This window comes from Anabrus simplex, chromosome 1, assembly GCF_040414725.1.
Source record: "Anabrus simplex isolate iqAnaSimp1 chromosome 1, ASM4041472v1, whole genome shotgun sequence".
NCBI lineage: Eukaryota > Metazoa > Arthropoda > Insecta > Orthoptera > Tettigoniidae > Anabrus > Anabrus simplex.
Genome location: NC_090265.1, coordinates 947,184,386 through 947,207,835, shown reverse-complemented (window position 1 = coordinate 947,207,835; position 23,450 = coordinate 947,184,386). Strand labels below are relative to the sequence as shown.

The following is a 23,450-nucleotide window of genomic DNA, read 5'->3' as shown; positions in this document are numbered from 1 at the left end:
TAGACGAATAAGTTTGAGTGGTGTCTTTAAAAGTAGGAAATATCATAATATGAAGATAAAGTTAGAATTCAAGGGAACAAATTGGGGAAAACATTCATTTATAGGAAGGGGAGTTAGGGATTGGAATAACTTACCAAGGGAGATATTCAATAAATTTCCAATTCCTTTGCAATCATTTAAGAAAAGTCTAGGAAAACAACAGATAGGAAATCTGCCACCTGGGCGACTGCACTAAATGCAGATCAGTATTGATTGATTGATTGATTGATTGATTGATTGATTGATTGATTGATTGACATGTATAAAATAAGTATATAATGAAGCGAATTTTGTTCATTGTTATGCTCATGTGGGAAATTTGATTATGCAGAAAGCCACGTCCTATATAAAGAAGTGAAGATATTTTTCAGTGATATTCAGGGAATTTTGTCCTTTTTCAATCGCTCTAGTAAACGCACCGAACTACTAGATACAGTTGTAATGCGCCGTTTACCGAAAGCAGCTCAAACACGTTGGAACTTTCAGACCCGCGTTGCCAATACAGTGTTCGAAAACATAGACGTCCTGATTGAATACTTCCGAACAATATGCGAAATAGAGACAGATCAAAACACTGTAGGACCAGCTTCTAGATTTATAAGATTATTGAACGACCCTGACTTCATATATTAGCTGAATTTCTTCCATAGAGTGATGCGTCATGTTGATATACTGTTCTCCCAAATTCAGATGCGTAATATTGTCCCTGTCTTGGTATCTGAATTCCTAGCGAACTTTGTTCGTAACATCAGAAGCATTCGCTCTGATTTAGAGGAAACTGATGACTATGAAGCTCCAGTTCAATCAATCAATCAATCAATCAATCAATCAATCAATCAATCAATCAATCAATCAATCAATCAATCAATCAATCAATCAATCAATCAATCAATCAATCAATCAATCAATCAATCAATACTGATCTGCATTTAGTGCAGTCACCCAAGTGGCAGATTTCCTATCTGTTGTTTTCCTAGACTTTTCTTAAATGATTGCAAAGGAATTGGAAATTGGAAATAATATTATGATATTTCCTACTTTTAAAGACAGCATTCAAACTTATTCGTCTACTGATGTCATTCCACGCCATCTCTCCACTGACAGTTTGGAACTTAGTCGAGCAGCTGGTCTCATTTCTCCCAAGTTCTCCCATCCCAAACTATGCAACGTTTTTGTAACGCTACTCTTTTGTCGGAAATCACCCAGAACAAATCGAGCTGCTTCTTTTCTTTTCAGTTCTTGAATCAAGTAATCCTGGTGAGGGTCCCATACACTGGAACCATATTGCACTTGGTGTATTACCAGAGACTTTACATCCTTACTACAATCCCTACAACTCCTAAGCGGTAGCGAAGTTTCCAGCAACGAAAACGAATCGCTGCTTCGGAAACATGTGATACTGTTTTACTACATGCAGAAGAAATATTTCGTTTCACATGCCATTTAGCAGTTGCCAACCTTTTTCGGGTATCAAGTTAAGTTTTGGAGAATTTTGTACTCGCTTTCCGGAAAAGGATTTCTCGTCAACCGTAAAGACGTACCCGAAAGTGAACAAAGCCATGTGCGTGCGGCAGATGGTGCTGCGGCGCTTTTGCAACTTTTCTTGCGCAACAATATGCAAGATACGTTCAATGAATGCGTCAGGTTACTGAGCATCATTGTTACAATCCCGATGTCGACAGTGGAAAGTGAATAAAGGCCTTCTTGAGGGATACGATGAGCCAAGACAGATTAACGACCCTGGTCATGCTTTCAATTGAAAGTAAAATGGTACGTTCGATTCCCGATTTCAACCAGCGAGTTATCGAAGTATTTGCTCAAGCAAAGTATCGAAGAATGGACTTCATCTATGAATAAGAAGATTAGTATTTTCATTACTACTTGACTTGGAGGGGAATCGGTTATAGGCTAAATGAAATGTGGATCAGGTTATCCCTGGCCATTTAGCTGAGTGAAATAACACTTCACAGGAAATGGAGAGGTCACGGGTTCGTGTCCTGGTGCCTCTGACCCCACCTTTCAGTGTCTTTTTCCTTGGTGTTAATATTTAACTGACACCAACTGTAAACGGGATAAGCTGATCTACAAGACTGTCCATATTATTTTTTAAGTTGTGCCCCACCAGATAATTTGGCCACGGGCCGCCACTGCTTAAAAGTCCAATCGTTACTAGCGAATTGAGCGACAGAGCTAAACATCCTGCAACCTCAGCTATCAACACTTATCATGCCAGGCTTGACAGAAGACATATGGCACTCGTTTGGGAATTGCCACGACCTGTGAATAGAAATGAGAAGTCTTAAACTATACCTACTCCCTTTACTATTTGTAAATACATAATCAATATTAATAATCAAGTGATATGTTTTATTGTTCAACATTGTTCTATGATTAAGAAGGACAAGTATTGGAACTGTAAGTTCACAATTATTTGATTGTTTTACAGTATTCCTTTGCTGTTCAATCGCTGTTTATTGTGTGATGTCGTCAACAATTTATTTTCTTATTGGAGCATAGCTGAAAATGCATATAATGTTCAAGACCCTGGCGGGGGCGTACTTTCAAAGTTTGGCTTAAGGCATAAATTAGTCCCGATCTGGACCTGAGCATAAGAAATTATTGGGTAGTGAAGACGGTGAATACCAAAATTAGAAAGAGGTGGAATATCGGGAGGACTGGGATATACTGTTTCTACATTAGGAATAACGATAGAAGGATTAGGGAAGTTTTAAGAGAAAACTATAAAAGGCAAAGCAGGATTTATTTCAGGCAGCCCTAACGAATTTCGGAAGCAAATGGCGAAGAATAGCGATATCTTAGAAAGCTTGTTAAATTATTTAATAACATATTTTAAGTGGGGGGGAAGCGGGGATTTCCAAAATCTTGGCAAGAGGGAATAATTTGCCCAGTCTATAAGAAGAAGGGATAGAAATGAAACAAAATATTTGTAGAGATTCTTAAAGTGTAAAAATTGTAAATTAGGTACCTACTCATTTAGATACATGAAGTAGTGAAGTATAAGAAAGTGTGAGGGGTCCTAACTTGGCCACAATTCACTTTAATAATAATAATAATAATAATAATAATAATAATAATAATAATAATAAATAGAGGAACAACGTTATTAGATACTTAGGGTCTTGAGTTTTTGAGTCGTTCTTGGCTTGTATAATCATGTGCGTCGCTCAATGATATAGCTTTTTTTCCACCGTGGCGTCACAACGGCGCTGAAAAATCGCACCAACTTATTGTTCAACTACGATGTTGCCAACTGTTTGATGTTGGCGTTTTCTAGCGTATGAATCATGACTGCGATGTTAGTGGACTCTGGCGATATCATTGGTAATACTTCTTTTTTTCTTTCTTTTTTTCTTTGGTCTTTCTGTATATTGCATTTGCGAGGTATAACCAAAACTCGATAGGTGCCGCTGTTACAATAGGTGTGTTAGGTATGAGTTTTAGTGTATTGGATTGATATTTTGTTGTATTATGCGTTGATATAATACATATTACATATTTATTCTCCGAATCTAGCATCCAGGGTAAGTTTCCTTGCAAACATACGATGTAATATGACCTTTTTTGTAACTTTTAGACATTTTCTTCATGTGAAATATAGGTTAGGTTTTGGTTGACAAATCAGTTATTCATGGTTTGTATTTGAATATTTCTTTCAGTCTATCTCCTTTGATGTCGCAGTAAGCTGTTTAGACAGTTTGCTTTTATGATGAAAGTAAAAATGGGAAGAAATTAAAAATAGGTCAACCTGTACCTGGAGTATTGAGATGTTTATTGACTTAGTACTTCCATCATTATGTTTGCATATCTGTTCTTTCAAGCTATTTTTATTTTAGGAGGATGAATCTTAAGAATGATTGCGAAAATGAACTGTTTTTCTAAGTAGCCCATTCTTTAGGAAATATAAGATTAATTGGTTACTGTACTTCATTGGCATCTTAATGAAATGTTCTTTTGAAGTTGGTGTACTCGATATGGCACCAGTGCGGTGAAATATTGCGTCGTGAAAGTAGACATTCATTCATTTGATTATAATATAACTAATAATATTGTTGCTTTTATGTGCCACTTACTAATTTTACGGATTTCGGGTTTGTCGAGGTGCCGGGAATTTTGTCTGGCAGGAGTTCTTTTATGTGCCGGTAAATTGTTTAGTTATGGAAAGTCTTTTATTCTACACTGCATTAGGCTATCTTGTATGTATGAAGAAACATTGACCAGTAACAAAGTAACTTGTCCCTTAATTCATCATTTAACAGTCCAGTGAAGGTCATGAAGTACTCCTCTAAAAGCTGGGACTATTTTTGCAATTGTTTATAAACATTCTAACAATAATCAAGAGAGAACTTCCAGATTGGTAGCTCGAGGAAACTTAAATACTCTCTCTTTTAGTAATGATTTCTTCATTCTCTAAGCTTTGGATTACTTAGGAACAAAACGTCTCTTCAAGGAAAACTCGTAGGGCCTACATTTAGTTTCATGAATCAGTATTGATCATTTCGTTGTAAGCTTTTTTTATTTGATCACATTAATCTGTCACATACAGACGTTTTGTGAGGATCATAAAGTAAAATATCTGCAACAATAGTTTTCTATTATAATAGGTGTACACTAACATTTTGCTGTTATGATCATGTGTTGAAGGTGTGCAGCATAGTTAGATGTGGTGAGTGGTGTTGTAAATTACAATACTACAATTATCTGCCTTTTTTATAGTTTGTTTGGCGAGAAGAGAGGCTGTTTTTGCTGTTCTTTTAGAACAGTTGGCATTTGGCATCTGAGGGGAAGGGAACAGAAACTCTTAGTTCTATGGTGTACATTTATGTAGCTCCAATGGTGTTCTGGCATCGTCAATGCATGGTCTTGCAAGAAGAGAAACCTGAGAACCCTGCGTACTTGAGCAGAGATTTGTTACTCTTCCTGTAGCTGCAAAAGACTCTTGGAAGGTCATTAATTCTCAACTATGACCACCAAACTGTCTTAAAATTTAGAAGGGAAGAGTCTCTCTCTACTTGCCAAGTATTCTATACAGTACACCAAAGTAAGAAGGGTGGGAAAAAGTAGTTCTAGGCCCTCATAGGATCAGAATATCTTATGAAGAAAAGTGTCATGAGAGGCAAAGAAGAGTAATATGACTAAGGTCATGCAAAGCACATACTCTTGATGTTCAATCAATCACTACTGATCTGCATTTAGGGCAGTCGCCCATGTGGCAGATTCCCTACCTGTTGTTTTCCTAGCCTTTTCTTAAATGATTGCAAAGAAATTGGAAATTTATTGAACATCTCCCTTGGTAAGTTATTCCAATCCCTAACTCCCTTTCCTGTAAACAAATATTTGCCCCAATTTGTCCCCTTGAATTCCAACTTTATCTTCATATTGTGATCTTTCCTACTTTTAAAGACACCATCCAAACTTATTCGTCTGCTGATGTCCTCCCACGCCATCTCTCCACTGACAGCTCGGAACATACCACTTATGTCAAAAACATATCAGATGTAAGGCTTTTCAGGCGTTTGCTCTATTAACCAGCGTTTCGTCTTAGGTCTGACACTAGACTCATCAGAGTGGGATGTGTCAGACCCTACCCACTGACGCTGGGGTGTATGCAGGTGAACTTAAGTCAAAAATATCAAAAACATATCAGATGTAAGGCTATCTAATTCCCTCCATGGGAATTTAGAATTTTCCATTCGGAATTGCTAGGCGGGCAATAATTCCATTGCGGAGATTTATCTCCCGTATGCAGTTATCAGACTGTCCCTCTTATAAGGGCTTCTGATAAGTTCACCTGCATACACCCCAGCGTCAGTGGGTAGGGTCTGACACATCCCACTCTGATGAGTCTAGTTTCAGACCTAAGACGAAACGCTGGCTAATAGAGCAAACGCCTGAAAAGCCTTACATCTGATATGTTTTTGACATTTTTTACATGCTCTATTGGTGAAAAATATCTAATTCCCTCCATGGGCATTTAGAATTTTACATACCACTTAGTCGATCAGCTCGTCTCCTTTTTCCCAAGTCTTCCCAGCCCAAACTTTGCAACATTTTTGTAACACTACTCTTCTGTTGTAAATCGCCCAGAACAAATCGAGCTGCTTTTCTTTGGATTTTTTCCAGTTCCTTAATCAAGTAATCCTGGTAAGGGTCCCATACACTGGAACCATATTCTAGTTGGGGTCTCACCAGAGACAAATATGCTCTCTCCTTTACATCCTTACTGCAACTTCTAAATACTCTCATAACCATGTGCAGAGATCTGTACCCTTTATTTACAATTCCATTTATGTGATTACCCCAATGAAGATCTTTCCTTTTATTAATACCTAGGTATTTAAATGATCCCCAAAGGGAACTTTCACCTCATCAACGCAGTAATTAAAACTGAGAAGACTTTTCCTACTTGTGAAACTCACAACCTGACTTTTATCCCCGTTTATCATCATACCATTGCCTACTGTCCATCTCACAACATTATTGAGGTCATTTTGCAGTTGCTCACAATCTTGTAACTTATTTATTACTCTGTACATAATAACATCATCTGCGAAAAGCCTTATCTCTAATTCAACTTCTTTACACATATCATTGATATATATATAAGAAAACATAAAGGTCCAATAATACTGCCTTGAGGAATTCCCCTCTTGATTTTTACAGGGACAGATAAAGCTTCACCTGCTCTAATTCTCTGAGTTATATTTTCTAGAAGCAGAGCCACCCATTCAGTCACTCTTTTGTCTAGTCCAATTGCACTCATTTTTGCTAGTAGTCTCCCATGATCTACCCTATCAAATGCCTTAGACCGGTCAATCGTGATACAGTCCAATTGACCTCCTGAATCCAGGATACCTGCTATATCTTTCTGGAATCTTACAAGTTGCGCTTCAGTGGAATAACCTTTCCTAAACCCAAACTGCCTTCTATAAAACCAGTTATTAATTTTGCAAACATGTCTAATATAATCAGAAAGAATGGTTTCCCAAAGCTTACATACAATGCATGTCAAACTGACTGGCCTGTAATTTTCAGCTTTATGTCTGTCACCCTTTCCGTTATATGCAGGGGCTACTATAGCAACTCTCCATTCATTTGGTATAGTTCCTTCATGCAAACAATAATCTAATAAGTAATTCAGATATGTTACTACAGGGTCTTTTTTATGGCCTGCTCCGTGTGTCAGGAGAACCCGTATGGAAGGCGATAGCGCGGCCGGGTGACTCATTTGCCGAGAGATATATTGCTTCATGACCGGCTAAGATGATCTAATGCAGTACGGTAGCAATAACCATTGCTTGACACACAGCAATAGTTCAGTTCATCTGCGGCATTGGTAGCGTGTTCAATATGTTCGCTTTAAAATAGCATAGTTTCTGTAGGAATACTAATTATGTGTTTAACGAGTGATGTATACAGTAAAACAGCGAGTATTCATTGTGTTGTGCTATGCGAAGCATTCTTCTTATACAGAATGCTGCTTTCGATTCATTCGCAAATTTCCTGGAATCCTCCCTCCCCATAGGAGTACGGTACGTAGATTAGTAAAGAAATTCCGCACCACCGGGTCCATTCTTAACAAGAAATCGCGCAGGAGATGAACCGTTTTAACAGAGGTAAAGCTTGACGAAATAGGAGCTCTCGTGGAAGGAACTCCAACAAAATCCCTGTCGCGTCTTGCCGTACAAGCTAATGTGTCATTATCTTCTGCCCACAAAGCAACAAAACTGTTAAAAGCAAAACCATACAAACCCACCCCTGCCCAATATTTAAGAGGACCTGACAGTTTTGCTAGGGTTCACTATTGTAACTGGTTGCTTCAGTCAGTTCACGATGGGTATGTTGACCCAGAACTTTTATTTTATAGTGATGAAGCATGGCTACACTTAAGTGGCTATGTAAATAGTAAAAAAAATCGCTACTGGTTTGCAGAAAATCCCCACCAGCTGCATAGCCGTCCACTTCATGATGTAAAAATAGGAGTTTGGTGCGCAATAAGTGCTCGCAGAATTATAGTGCCTATATTTTTCCGCGAAACAATAAATGCTGATTGATATATAGACCTCACTCTCAGACCATTCTTTCAAGAGCTGACGGAGGAAGAAAGGAGTAATGGTTACTTTATGCACGATAATGCGACGGCACACAATGCTAATCGGTCTATGGAGGCAATACGGGAAGTTTTCGAAGATCATATGCTTAATTATCCCCCTAGATCTCCTGATTTAAATCCCTGTGATTATTACCTGTGGGGGATGCTAAAGGGAAAAGTGTATGTGAACAATTCTCACACAAGAGAACATTACACAAGTTATTTCGAACATCACACGAGCAGAGATTTGTCGAGCGTCTGCAAACCTATTGACAAGGTGTCAGGCGTGTTTGACAGCTGAGGGACAACATTTTGAACATCAAATGTAATGCCAGGTAGGTTTTACACTAATAGTTTCACTAGAAATGGATTTCTATAAGTGTGAATTGTAGTGAGTAGTGGGAAGGAAAAGCGCGCATTATACTGGCTAGCGACCAAGTGTCATTGCGCCAGCTGTGTCGTGCTCTGAGTGGTGCTGCTGAGCATGCTAAATAAAAGACCCTTTGCATCCCCACCCATTGTCTTTAGTATATCCCCCAAAACCTTATCAATTCCAGCTGCTTTTCTAGCTTTCAACTTTTGTATCTTACTGTAAATGTCATTGCTGTCATAGGTAAATTTTAATACTTCTTTAGTATTAGTCACCTCCTCTATCTGGACATTATCCTTGTAACCAACAATCTTGACATACTGCTGGCTGAGTACTTCTGCCTTTTGAAGATCCTCGCATACACACTCCTCTTGTTCATTAATGATTCCTGGAATGTCCTTCTTGGAACATGTTTCTGCCTCAAAGTACCTATACATACTCTTCCATTTTTCACTGAAATTAGTATGGCCACCAATTATACTTGCCATCATGTTATTCTTACCTGACTTCTTTGCTAGATTCAATTTGAAGTTCCTTCAATTTCTCCTTCCATAGCCATTTCTAACTCTATTTCTTTCCAACCTGCACCTCCTTCTTAGTCTCTTTACTTCCCTGTTATAATATAGTGGATCTTGACCATTCCTTACCACCTTTAAAGGTACAAACCTGTTTTCACATTCCTTGACAATTGCTTTAAACCCATCCCAGAGTCTGTTTACATTTTTATTTACCGTTTTCCACCGATCATAGTTACTTATTAAAAATTCCCTCATGCCTGTTTTATCAGCCATATGGTACTGCCTAACAGTCCTAATTTTAATCTCTTCCTTTCTTTCACATTTTTTTAATTACCACAAAAACAGCTTAGTGATCACTAATACCATCTATTACTTTGGTTTCTCTATAGAGGTCATCTGGTTTTACCAGCACCACATCCAGAATATTCTTCCCTCTAGTTGGTTCCTTCACTTTCTGAATCAGGTGCCCTTCCCATATTAACTTATTTGCCATTTGTTGGTCATGCTTCCTGTCGTTCTCATTACTTTCCCAATTGACATTTGGTAAATTGAGATCACCCGCTACAATCACGTTCCTTTCCTTATCGTTTTCCACATAGCTGATTATCTTGTCAAATAATTCTGAATCAGCATCTGCGCTACCCTTTCCTGGTCTGTACACTCCAAAGACATCAAGTTGCCTATTATCTTTAGAAATGAGCCTTACCCCTAGAATTTCATGTTAGTCATCTTTAACTTTTTCGTTGCTTACAAATTCTTCTTTCATGTGAATGAATACTCCCCCTCCTACCATTTCTATCCTATCTCTACGATACACCTTCGAGTTGCATGAGAAAATTTCTGCATCCATTATATAATTTCTCAGCCATGATTGAACTCCTATTACAATATCTGGTAAGTATATATCTATTAAATTACTTAATTCTATTCTATGCGATACTCCATATCGTACGATGTCGGCATGTAAAAGATCTCTGGTGATACATTTGGTATTTACCCGACAAAATTCATTAAATCTCAGCCATAGACGCCCAAGAGAGATCTGGTTTACTCGGTCTGCCATCTAGTGGGGCTAGAGTAAAATGGAACGTCGAAATTGACGAGCAGACAGCCAGATGGCGTCAAATCGAAATGTCTGCACACGGTAGCTGAAGCCATACGATTATTATTATTATTATTATTATTATTATTATTATTATTATTATTATTATTATTCTATTCCTTTCTTTACAATACTTCTACAGTTGAGCACTAACAGTTTTATGTCATTCCTGCTTGATTTACAGTTCCCTGTTCCCTTAACACCACTCCCTAGGCCCCCCTGTTTCCCTGAATGTACCTCCCTATAACCCTTCTAAATAAATTTCCTTACTTATATGTACCACTGTGGTTTAAGTGAAGGCCATCTGAGCGCATATCCCTATCTCCTACCCACCCATTAGGATCTAAAAATTTCACTCCCAGTTTCCCACATACCCACTCCATAGTCTCATTTAAATCCCCAATCACCTTCCAGTCAGTATCCCTCCTACACAGTATTCCACTGATAACAATTTCCGCTTCCTTAAACTTCATCTGTGCTGCAATTTACCAGATCCCACACATCCCTAACTATGTTGGTTTCTTATACCTTCTTGTCTTACGTTGTTAGTACCAACGTGAAACACTACCACCTCCTTTCCCTCCTTCTCTTCTACTTTCCTCAACATCTGCCTTAACCTAATTCCTGGATAACACACTACCCTGGTACCCTTTCCTCCACACACTTTCCCGACATGTCTAACGATAGAATCCCCCATGACCAGAGCCTCAACCCTACCCACCTCATTTGATCCCCTCCCCTCCTGGTCAGTCCTATCTTTCCTGACAGCTGCAGAAGCTACTTCCTCCTCCCTATTCTCCATCCCATGACCCTGTTCCACCTGTCTTTTCCTATCCACTACTCCACATTTCCCTTTCCTACCTCTTCCCTTTCCCCTACCTCCACACTTCTCGGCAACAGTTCCCTGTTCCTCATCTTCCCTCGGTTGTTCTACCTGCAGTGACTCGTACCGATTTCTCGCCGACACCTGTCCTGAATTTTGATCCTGAATGGAGCCCTTAGCCTGCAATCTCCTTCCCCTTAAAATATTACACCACCTGTCTTCCATAATTCCCCCCTTCTTTTCCTATCCCTCTATTACACCTACTATATCCTGTACATTGTTTGGAGGCCTACTTTCCTTCCTGTGTTGGCTAAGAGTGGTCAGACAGGAGAAATGCAAAATAGGTATGTTACTGCTGAGACCCCAGGATTACTTGATTCGAGAACTATGTAAGATCCGAAGGAACCAATATGATTTGGTCTGGGTGACTTCCGATAAAGGCGTAGGGTTATGAAAATGTTGCAAATTTTGGCTAAGAAGAGATGAATGGCTCAACTAAGCAGTATGTTCTGAGTTGTGGGCGGAGACGTGGCATGGAATGACATCAATTAGTAGACAAATAAGCTTGAGTGAAGCTTTTAAAAGTAGGAAAGATTTAAATATGAAGATAAAGGTGGAATTCAAGAGGACAAAGTTGGGCAACTATTTATTTACAGGAAGAGAAATTACGGATTGGAATAATTTACCAAGGGAGAAGTTCGAAAAATTTCCAACTTCATGACTAGGTAAGCAAGTGATACTGCATCTGCCACCTGGATGTCGTCCCTAAATGCAGATTAGGGCTTTACGTCTGCCGGCTAAATATGTATACATTGTGTAAATCCCCATGTACACTCGCTTTGTTATTAATGATTCGTGAAATGTCCTTCCTGGAACCTGTTTCTGCCTTGAAGTATTAAAATTCATATGACTGCCAATTATTCTTTCCATCGTGCTATCTTTAGCTGACCTTTTTTGCTGAATTCAATTTCGTAGCAGGTTCCTTCACCTTTCCTAACATATTTGTTGGTTGGTTCCATCCCTTTCTGGTTCAGCTGTTCTTCCAAGATTTGCTTATTTACCATTTGTTGCTCATGTTTTCTGTAATTTGCGTTACCTTCCAGTTAACATTTGGTAAAATGAATTGACTTTCAGGATGGAAGTTCTTTGAAATAATGTGTTTGTTTCTAACAGCTGACCATTGTTGATTGAAACTATTCCAATGAAGTAAATGTTAACCTTAAAATATGTAATTAATTGAATCCTTTTCTTTGTTTATTCCATTATTGTATCATTTTGTCGATACTAATGAGGTTACCACTAAGCCTTTGTAGGATTGCGCTGCATATGATGGAACAGTGGTGTTTGTTAACTTCTCACTAATCATTGGTTCTACTGCTGATGTGTTGCACAGACAAATACAGACTGTGTTACGATACGTTATGGTGAACGATACATTCGCAAAAAATTGGTTGTACGTATGAGAACTTAGAAAATGCATCTCTTTCTTTATTTGAAGAAATGAACCTAGATAGAAGAATCATTGTCATGGTTAAAGTTATGGTATTGCTTCAGATAAATGTAAGACTGGCAATGTGCTAGTGCACCTCATCCATTGAATTTGATCAGCTCTTGTTAGCAGAAAAATCATGCAATGAACCTATGATTTTTTTTTTTTGAATATTTATTTTTCATAATTGTGTTTTACTCAAAATTAACTTTCACTTTAGTAGGTCAGGGTGTCCAGTTGGCCATTTTTGTTCTGCATTTAACATTTTTTAATATGTACGACAGGAACATTCTTTTATCTATGCAGAAGATTATTGCTTGCATTGTCACCTGCACTGCAAACCTGTCTCCCGTCAAGCACTTTGCCGTAAAGCACCCAGTGCTTGCTCGGCACTGAGTCATAGACCATTTTCAAACAAGATATCCGGTATTTTATATATATATACATATATATACAGGGTGAACAAAAGATGCCGCAAGTGGAGTTGGCATGCTGTTCCTCATCGAAATTTATGACAAAAGTTTATTTTGCAAAACCTAGTCCCACCAATAGGTTTAATAGAAATACGAGTTAAGAAACGAGGTTCTGGCAATGCTGTAACAGCGTGCAGCGCGGCCAAGCACAGGTCGCATGAACTCGGCGCTCTGCCGGAGCTGTCTCATTAGCTCAGTGAGACGAGGTAATGCCATAAATGCCGGTTGTGCGGACTCACCAATGTTCAAGTCGCGTTGGTGCATATTTTTTTTTTTCAGTTAATGTATCAAATTGTATCCAGTATACACCTCCACTATGTAGTACACTATGTTCTGTCTTACCTTTACAGTTACCTTTATTTAAATATCCAAACATAACATGAACTTCTTACAGATGTAAACGACCACTTTGTTTCATTCATGACACAAATAAAGCCAATACGTAGAACATAATAGTGGATACAGTAACATCATCTCTATTCATTGTGGTACAAGGAATCACAGTACAGTAGGTAGGCTACAGTGGATTGCCCATTATACTACGCACAATAATTAAAATAGTGTACGTGTGACGTCCAGTCTTATCTTCACAGAGCCGGTACGTACGCTTACGAGCAACGTTCACTTCACAGCAGATGTTCAAAGCAACCACCTTGCATTTGCAAACACTTCGCCATTCGTTGGTGCATACTTTGCCGGACCCTACGAAACACACCTGCATGCACCATTGACGATGCTGCATGCACGCGAGCTATTAGGTCTTGTACAACCATGGGTGGAGTACTATAAACATGTTCCGTTAAGTGTCCCCACAAATAAAAATCTAGTGGATTAAGATCCGGGGAACATTGGACCTCTGCGACTAATCCATTTCCCTGGAAACGCTTCATTTATCCAGTTACACACAGTCATTCCAAAGTGTGGCGTTGCACCATCATGCTGAAATTATAGCTATCGTCGAACACCAAGTGGAACGTTTTCTAAAGCGTCAGGCAAAGTATTGCCCAGAAACGTACGATAGCGGGGTGCATTCAACTTGTCCGGCAATATGTAAGGGCCTAAAAGCACTCCTCCCATGATTCCAGCCCACAGGTTTATGCCAAAGCATGCCTGAGAGCCACGTTCACGGGTGACATGTGGGTTGTGTTCAGACCAATAATGGCTGTTGTGATGGTTGAAAATACGTTCCCGAGTGAAGCTACATTCGTCACTCCATATCACATTCCTTATAAAATGTTCGTTACCTTCAACTTGTTGCAAAAGCCATTCATAGAACTGCACTCATTGAATGCGGTCTTCTGGCCGCTGGTTTTGATTTAACGTATAATGATATGGATGCAGTTTTTCGTCGTGCAACACGTCAACAACCAGTGTTTGAGAAACCTGGAACTCCCTTGCAATATCGCGGGTATTTCGCCGAGGTGATTGGTGCACGGCTCAAGAATGTCTTTCCTCTTTTTGTGGAGAAGGTCTAGTCCTTGGACGACCTCTGTCCGCTACTTGTGGACAAAGATTACCAGATTCCTGCAGGCGTTGCTCAAGGCGACGAAAAACATTCTTATCGGGATGGGACCTTTGAGGGTACCGTGCTGCATACTCACGAGCAGCAGCAGAAGCTTGGTTATCGGGTACACCTAACACTAAAAGCATAATGACGTATTTGCCGTTTGTGTACTCCATCAGGAAGCCTCCCAATATGCACTTGACAGGACCAGTTATGGTTGTGCACTGCGTGGTTAGTCGACTTATGCATTCAGTTGAATGGATCACACTGTCATGTGTTTGACTTACAAAATGCAGTTACACGACGGGAACTAGGGACCTGACGTCACACACACACAAAAGAAAAAGAAACAACCTGATGTAGATTCGAGCCGTAGCTCCATGATGCATGTGGGTTTGATAACCCAGCAGTCTACTCAGTGAGCTGCGACGGCGGGTACGGTAGAGTGGGATGATGCAAGTTTCTCTATTACATTCTGTTGCGCTGCAGGATGTGGTAGTGTTGCCAGCTTCTCGTTTTCGACTTGTTTTTCAACAGCACCAGATCCGATTTGGCTATAGAAACTTTTGTCTTGCATTGGGATGAGGAATCTCATGCCAACCTCCAAGTGCAGCATTTTTTGTTCATCCTGTATATACATGCTCGTGTAATTAAAATGACATCAGAATAACACACTGAGCACTACATACATGGAACACTTGACTAAACTGAATCTTATGCTCATAAAGCTCTTAGCAGACTGCAAAGGAGGGGAACTTGTGGTGCCGAGAAGTGAATTATGGAGAAGTGCTTGGTGGGATATGAGCCAGCAGCAATGGTGACCGGGCATGTGACAATCCCCTGCGTAGAATATGTACTGAATATGACCTAATACTTTGAAAGTTTTTTCGAGTATGATTTTCTTTCCATTTGTGTTATGGGAGCTTTGGGCTCAGTAAAGAATTGATGAAATAAAATGTGTTGAGTGCAGGAAGCTACTGTGATTTTGCACATTTATTGTTTTTAGGTATGAGAACCCAGATATAGGAGGGAGTGAAAATAACATGGCTGAATGATGCTGTAGTATTGATATATAGTGTATCTTTTATGTTTTTGTGTTCCAACATGGGCTGAAAACTAAATACTAAGTCTACAGTACTGGTATACAGTTACCAGTTGATCCGACCAAAGGACAACAAAAGCATTGAAACAGAAAGACTTCCAGCTCAAGACTGTTTTAACAATCAACATTTCAGTTTTTTAACTTTCATCATACTTTCTAAAAAAGCTTTTTACCTAACATATAATTTTGTGTGTCTCCTATGTTTTTAATACATCATACATGTCTTACTGAGGATGACCCAATGCCGGGTCGAAACATGTCTATTTGTGTGAACTTTCGTCTTAATTGAACGTACATAATATATAGTATTGACTAAGAGGATTAAAGTAGTTTTTGTATAATTTTGTTAGAAGTTAAACTGTCAATACGGATTCAACAATGAGATTCATAGAGAGAGAGAGAGAGAGAGAGTGTGTGTGTGTGTGTGTGTGTCTCTCTCTCTCTCTCTCTAACCCTTGTTCCATTTCTCTACGGGACTGGGTATGAAATGAGATGAATGTATGACTGGATGCCCTTCCTGACGTTAACTTCATCACGGGAGTTAATGAGATGAAATGAGTATATGTGATGGTAGGAAGGGAGAGGATGAAATCCCCCAGTGGGTGGGACCAATAGAATAACACCCACGGTATCCCCAGCCTCTCGTAAGAGGCAACTAAAAGGGTCCCCAGGGGCTCTGAACTTTGGAGCGTGGGTTGGCGACCACGGGGCCCTTAGCTCAGTCCTGGCATTGCTTCCACTTACTTTTGCCAGGCTCCTCACTTTCATCTAACCCATCCAACCTCTCTTGGTCAACTCTTGTTCTTTTCCGACCCAGACGGTATTACGTATGGAGGTCTAGGGAGTCTTTCATTTTCATGCCCTTTGTGGCCCTTGTGTCTTCCTTTGACCGATACCTTCATTTTTCAAAGTGTCGGACCCCTTTCATTTTTTCTCTCTGATTAGTGTTATATAGAGAATGGTTGCCCAGTTGTACTTCCTCTTAAAACAATAATCATCACCACCAGAGAGGATGAAACCCAGTACTGGCACATAGTCTACTCTTGTCAAATAACACCAAGGAGTCAGATCAAGGCTTAATGTCCCTATCCAGTGGATGAATCACCATCGGCAGCTTCATATGTCGTCACTCCAAATGAATATGCGGTGAGATTTGGAATTTAATCCAGGCTCTAGGCACGCAATCTAGTGGTTCGAAATTGTATAGCATCACCTCTCCTACCCCCCCCCCCCCCCCAGTTAACATTCTCATGCTGACTGTGTTTTTTGAATTTTTGTTATTCTTGACAAGTCTACTTTAAGGAATTATTCCTCTCTTTTTATAGGAATCGGAGCTAAAAAAGCCGAGCAGGAACCAAGGATATTAACAGCATTCAGTATATTAAAATACTTACAGAATTTTACTGCATGTTGATGACTGAAAAATTGTTTCAATTTATTATAAGGGTCTTGGACAGAGTGAGCAATTTCTCATAGGATGCAGTGAGTGGTGGTGTTATTTGGATAAGGGTTGTGCAGTTTAATGCCAATTTCTATCACATTTATTAAAGTTGTATGATTAGAGATCAGCATTTTATTAAAATAAGTTTGCAACTACAGTACCTGTATAATCTTTATTTAGCTGAGTGCTTGAATATTTTTTTTCTTCAATTAATGAAAGCAATAACAAGCCTGCCGGTGTGGGCTGAAATACAGACATCCTATTACAGTAACATGGATACTTACATTGTCCATTGACGGTAGTATATGTATGTACATGTATCAGGAAAAAATGAAAGCGTATTAAGAGAGATGAAAATGAATTTTAATACTTTTAAGGGTAAGAAGAAAAAAGCTGGAATATCATTGAATTCGTATGCGGTTAGATCAACCCCAGTGCAGTAGTAGTCTGGATGAGCAAGTAGATTGTTCTGTATTTGCAAAATATTGTTGGTTGTAGTGTTATCCCAGATTTCACCCCTCCAAACGGAAAGGAAATGAGTGGATCTTTATGGGGAAACTATTTAGGGAGAGGAAAATAAAAATTGTTCCCTTATTCTGAAAAATCAAAATGTGTGTCCGTTGTTTGATATTTGGTTGAATATTCACAATGAATCTATAACATGCTGTGCAATTACCACCAAAACAGGAAATGTTTATTAAGTGGACACTGACGCATCTGGTTATGCTCACATTTCCAATTTTCTGGCAGAAGTGGCTATTAACAGTATTCAAAACTTTGGGGAGGACTTTTCTATTGTTATGGGTAATGTCACCATTTAAAAAATGCATTTTCTGCTTCAAAATTTTGAAGATTTGGATGTCATCACTAATGGATGCTTATCATGTGTACTAAATGTGCTAGCAAATGGCATTCAGTTTCCAAATGTAAGAGAACATTTGAGAAATTTAATAAAAGTACTTCATAAATAACCACTTTACTAATGCGTATTAGGGTGATTCCACATCAAATCAACACAATTTTTAATTAAATTCTACCTCATCATTTCAGATTATAATGAAATTTGGTATATTGCATGCTGTGATCACTATAAACGAACTTTCCTATAATCTCAGATTAGTATAGGCCTACCAACCAGTTTTGAAGTTACAGGCCTTTAAAGTTGCCAGTTTGTTCTCAAAAATGTACGGTTTTCCGTTTTCACACCAGACAGATGTTGGGGTTTTGCCTTAATTAAGGCCACGACTGCTTCCTTCACACTCCTAGCCCATTACTATCCTATCATCACCCATAAGACCTATCTGTGTATATGTGTGATTGGTTGTGTGCACCTTTACAGAGGGCATACCACACATGAAAACATGATGTATGAATATTGTTCAGGAAACGGCTGGAAGTGTATGTGTTAAAGTTCTTTGTATGGAATTTCATGTGATACTCAACACAGCAGGATTTTAAAATTTTTCAAACTTGAGTCACATTTTTATTTTGTCAAAAAGCCATATTTTGAAAATATTGAAAATGCTGTCAAAAATTGTTCATACTTAACTAATCCTTAAAAATTTATATTGGGATCACAATGGGTTCACATGCTACAAGAGCTTTTTTAAATTTTATTTACACTGTTTACGCCTGCATTTGAGCACAAAAATAAAACCTTGTACAACAAAGTCTTCACAGAATAAGTTCAGCTTTTAACACTTGACAACTTTTTCCTTTCCCAAAACTTCTTTATTCTGGATGATCTAAGAATTCGTTTCTCTTCACTATTTTCATTTTGATCTTTAGTAGTAATTTTCAATTCAAATAAATCCATTTGTCTTTCTTTAAACTATGTGTTTGTTTTACTATACCAAAAGAAATCAAAAAGTTGTTTCAGGAGACTAGTATTTGGGCAGCGGTATATGTGTCCAAAGAATGCAATCCTCCGTTTTCGCATCGTGTCAGTAATTGATTCACTTTTCTTGTGAAGTACTGAATTTGGCAAGAATCTCCACTGTCCATCAATCTGGTGTTTTTTTATTAATAATTGTCCAAAGAATTCTATCAGATTTCTGCAGTTTGTCTGTTGTCGATTGGGTATTCAGTTAAAGTTTCACTTGCTTATGTTGCTTCCTGCTTGACGATGGAGTAATGATGTTGAAATATGGCATTAATTGAAAGAAACTGTTCCTTGTAACTCGGCCAGATAACTTGTTGTGGCATCCGGGAGATAATGGGTTCGAATCCCACTGTTGGCAGCCCTGAAGATGGTTTTCCGTGGTTTCCCATTTTCACACCAGGCAAATGCTGGGGCTATACCTTAATTAAGGCCACTGCCGCTTCCTTCCCACTCCTAGGCATTTCCTACCCCATCGTCGCCATAAGACCTATCTGTGTCGGTACGACGTAAAACCACTAGCAAAGAAATTTGTTGTGCTCGTCTCAATTTTTGAGTTATACAGTAGAACCTCGTTTATCCGAAATAAAGGGAGTGGAGCCACTTTGGTTGATGCGTTTTTTAGGATGACACATGGTAAATATTTTCAGAAGTTAAATGTCGAAATAAAAATGCATAAACTCTGTTAAACAAAGATGTATACTGTATATTAACATTAAAAAAATTTACATATCACTCGTATAAAATCAGTGATTTTCTTCTGAATTTTTTTGGTACAGCACTGTTGTGCAGCTATGTTGCGCCACCGTTTACTCAACCATACATCAGCTGGTGTAGATTCATTGCTTTGTTCCGCAAAGCGCAAAGCAATCTGAAATAATGAAACACTTTTTATTGCTACTGAACTGAATACTGTGTACAGAAATTTTATTACAGTACTCTAATTAAAGCGCGTGGTACTGTATTTTAATAAAAATTCCTAATCAATCTTGCCTCCTATGCATTAAATCTATCATCTGCTGTAACTCAATTCTCAGAACTGCTATTGTCAAGGTCGGAGTCATCTGTATAATCTTCATTAATACAGTAATAATAATGATAAAGTAATAATAATTCCTGCTTGCTCAAGAAAAATGTATCATGGAACGAACTAGAGGGTAAGAAACTGTTTTGTTTTATGCTACACGTGCATTCTGGCATAATGCATAATATAAAAATAGGGTTTGCCTAGTAGCTCTCAGCACATATAGCAAGAGAATTACTAATATTGACGGCTGAGAACGTGACGGTAAAAACAAAATATTAAAATACAATTTTGCAAGAGCATTTCTGTTAAGCCGGGTTCCGGTTAAGCGAAGTTTGGTTAAGCGGGATTCTACTGTATCTATGGATGCTTTTTTGTTAGCATTCCAAGTTATAATCTCACCAAGATATTTAAATTTGTCTACAACCTTTTATTTTCTGAGTATTATTTAACAATATGTGAAGTGTCATCATTTCTATTTTCTCAAAAGAAATTTTCAACCCAATTTCTGCTGCTTATCGTTCCAATTCCTCTACTTGAAATTTAGTTCTTCAATGTTATTTGCTAATAATGCTAGATCATTAGCAAATGCGAGACAATTTAATCAAATATTTCTTCTGATCTTAACAGTCGGTGTTATTCTATTCACGCATAATTTTTTCCAGCACACAAATAAACAATAACGGGGATAATTCATCTCCCTGTCAATGACCAGTATGAATTTTAAATGGTTCAGAGATTTCTGAACATAACTCTAGATTTTGTATTTCTAAGAATGACTGCAATAAGGTTAACAAGTTTCCGATATAAACCAAGTTCAGTAAGAATATGCAGTAATGATTCAGTATGGATACTATCATAAACTTTTTTGATCACTAAAATTTTGCTCCTAATCCTTCGATGTTTTATAATCCATTTGAGACTGAGTTGGCCGTGCGGTTAGGAGTGTGCAGCTGTGAGCTTGCATCCGGGAGATAGTGGGTTCGAACCCCACTATCAGCAGCCCTGAAGATGGTTTTCTGTTGTTTCCCATTTTCACACCAGGCAAATGCTGGGTCTGTACCTTAATTAAGGCCACGGCCGCTTGCTTCCCATTCCTAGGCCATTCCTATCTTATCGTCACCATAAGACCTATCTGTGTCGCTGCAACTTAAAACAAGTAGCAAAAAACAATTTGAGACTGATAAATTGATCTGGACAGCTTTGTTGTGGACGAAAACCACCTTGATATTCACCAAATTCACTATCAAGTTGTTCATGAATTCTGGAATATAAAATCTTAGAAAAAAAATCTTACGACATCCAGCAAAGAAAGTCCTCTATAATTACTAGGATCTGATCTTTCATTTTTTTGTGTAGTGGGTGTATAATTGCAACATTCCATTCTTCAGGCAATTTTTTGGTATTCCATATGTCAATGAGATGTTTATGTAAATTCTGGATAGCCTGTACATTTGCATTCTTCCAAAGTTCTGCTACTAGTTGATTCTCTCCCGTCACTTCAAAATTTTTAAGTGAATCAATAGCTGCGCACACTTCATCTTAAACTGATGGTGGTATGATCTTTTCCAGAGGTTTTTTTATTTCTGGGATACAGATCAAATTGAAAATAATCTTCAGGTTCATCACTATTAAGTAGTGTTTTGAAGTATTTAGCCAAAATTATTGCATTGTCATAATCATTATGGGCCACCTTTCTGTTTGTATCCTTCATCAGAAGAGCCTTCTGATGGTTTCTTTTAACCCTTCCGATTTTTTTGGCTGTTAATCGTCTAGCATTGATTAATTCTTCCCTAGAACTTTCCGTTTTTTTGTTGCTGGTCGTTCAACCAAGCTTTATGCCGGCGTAGTATTGCTATATCACACTCTTCATTCCACCATGCATGTTATTTAGTTTTTTAAGGGGAGCAACTTTCTCTGCTATGGCTTATAATTTGTTAACAGTGGTCCCCAAGCTGCCACTTAAAAGCGTTATGGATTTCTCAAAGTATACTGGATTATTAATGACTGAACTAGGATCATACATTATCTTCCTAATGAATTTTTGCAGTGTATTTTTCCTTTTAGGAGTTAATTTGATTTTAATCTTTGAGATGTAATGATTTGAATCAACATTGACAACACAAAGAACCTTTACATTATAAATTTCTTTATGAAATTTATATCCATGGCCACATGATCTGAGACTCACCTAACTTAACATTAGGACATTTCCAAGTCATTAATGTATGCAGTTTTCTTTTAAACCTTGTCGTCTCCAAAATTAGTCTGTGGTTAATACAAAATTCAATTAATCGTTCACCAGTCTTGTTTGCAGTCCAATCTTTGGATTGAAATCTCTAAGTAAAATTTTAATATTTGTATCTGGTATATTCGTTACCAGTCGGTCAAGTTCATCCCAAAATTGATCCGTTCCCTCCTTGTCAGTTTTTTTTTTTTTTTTTTTTTCATTTGTTGGTGCATGAACATTTATCAATGTGTATATCTTGTTTTCCACTCTAATCGTTAACAATGCTACTCGTGGGGAATTTGAGGAAAAATCAATAATGGAATCTAGTGTGTACCAAGAAACCAACTCCAAATTGAGGAACATTCCTCCTCATAACTCTTTCACCTGGAGGTCATTTATAGAGATGATACGCACCTGATTCAATTGGGTTCTGATCAGTACTACGTAATTCTTGAAGAGCTGTGATCACAATTTTGTGTTGATCCAAAATATCAATTAGATGCTTTAACTTAAGAACCTTCATCAATGAATTGATATTTAACGTTGCCAAATACGAATATCTGACACCCCACCATATCCGAATGGTGTCTTCGCTTGGATGGTTATATAATAGCTGTCCAAACCGGTAAATTCTTTCAATAGAAGACTCCCCATATTGGGTTGATTGTCTGATCAATGATCAAGAGTCTAACCGTGGTCAGGGTTTACAATTCCATGTGTGATCTGGAAAGGTGATGAATGAAATATGATGAAAAATGAGATTGTGAAGAGTGTTTGGTACGCGAGAGCTATTTTATTTCACTCAAGTCTGCCTGTAATCCAGTGAGGATCTGAGACGCACCGCGTCGGGGTATCGCCTCTCCACCTGCTATGACAAGAGCTTTAATTTGCCACTGAAAAGAAATTAGCACTGTTTATGCTTGTGACATTTTAAATTTATCTTAAAACATTGTCTTTGATGTCTTCTGTGCATTTTTTCATTAGAACTTAACAATGTTTAAGTACAATAGATTAATGTTTTAACCATGATATTGTAAGGAAGCTTACTTACTATTCGTTGTACTTAGTGGGTTGTAACTGCCTGAAGGCTGCGTTGGTCTTGCGTGTTTCCCCTTCATAAATGTTGTACAGTCTGTCTGTTGGAGTCACTGGGTCCACTTCACACAAAACTTCTACTGTGGGGATCCACAGAATATTTGGATTTGTATGGTATGACAACGTTGCTGATGGACCAGCTGGATGGAGGAATGTCACATCACTTTTACTTCATTGATGTTCTCATCTTTCTCTAAAACAAATGCTAGCCATATGTGGGGAATGACCTGATTAATGCCATCACTGTTAGG

At 38.3% G+C, this 23,450-nt stretch overlaps 1 protein-coding gene across 12 annotated transcripts in view; it reads left to right on the top strand.

The window, feature by feature from the left end:
- The first annotated feature begins 3,278 nt into the window (after positions 1-3,278).
- Positions 3,279-23,450, top strand: part of LOC136857785 (mitochondrial protein C2orf69 homolog) — a 256,190-nt gene continuing 236,018 nt past the window's right edge. For 6 of the 12 annotated variants that reach the window (XM_067136699.2, XM_067136710.2, XM_067136698.2 and 3 more), the window contains exon 1: positions 3,434-3,581. The gene's annotated coding sequence lies outside the window, so the exon portion shown is untranslated. Of the gene's footprint in view, positions 3,382-3,433; positions 3,582-23,450 lie in introns of those variants that run through there. The other 6 variants (XM_067136708.2, XM_067136705.2, XM_067136703.2 and 3 more) reach the window with 6 other exon arrangements.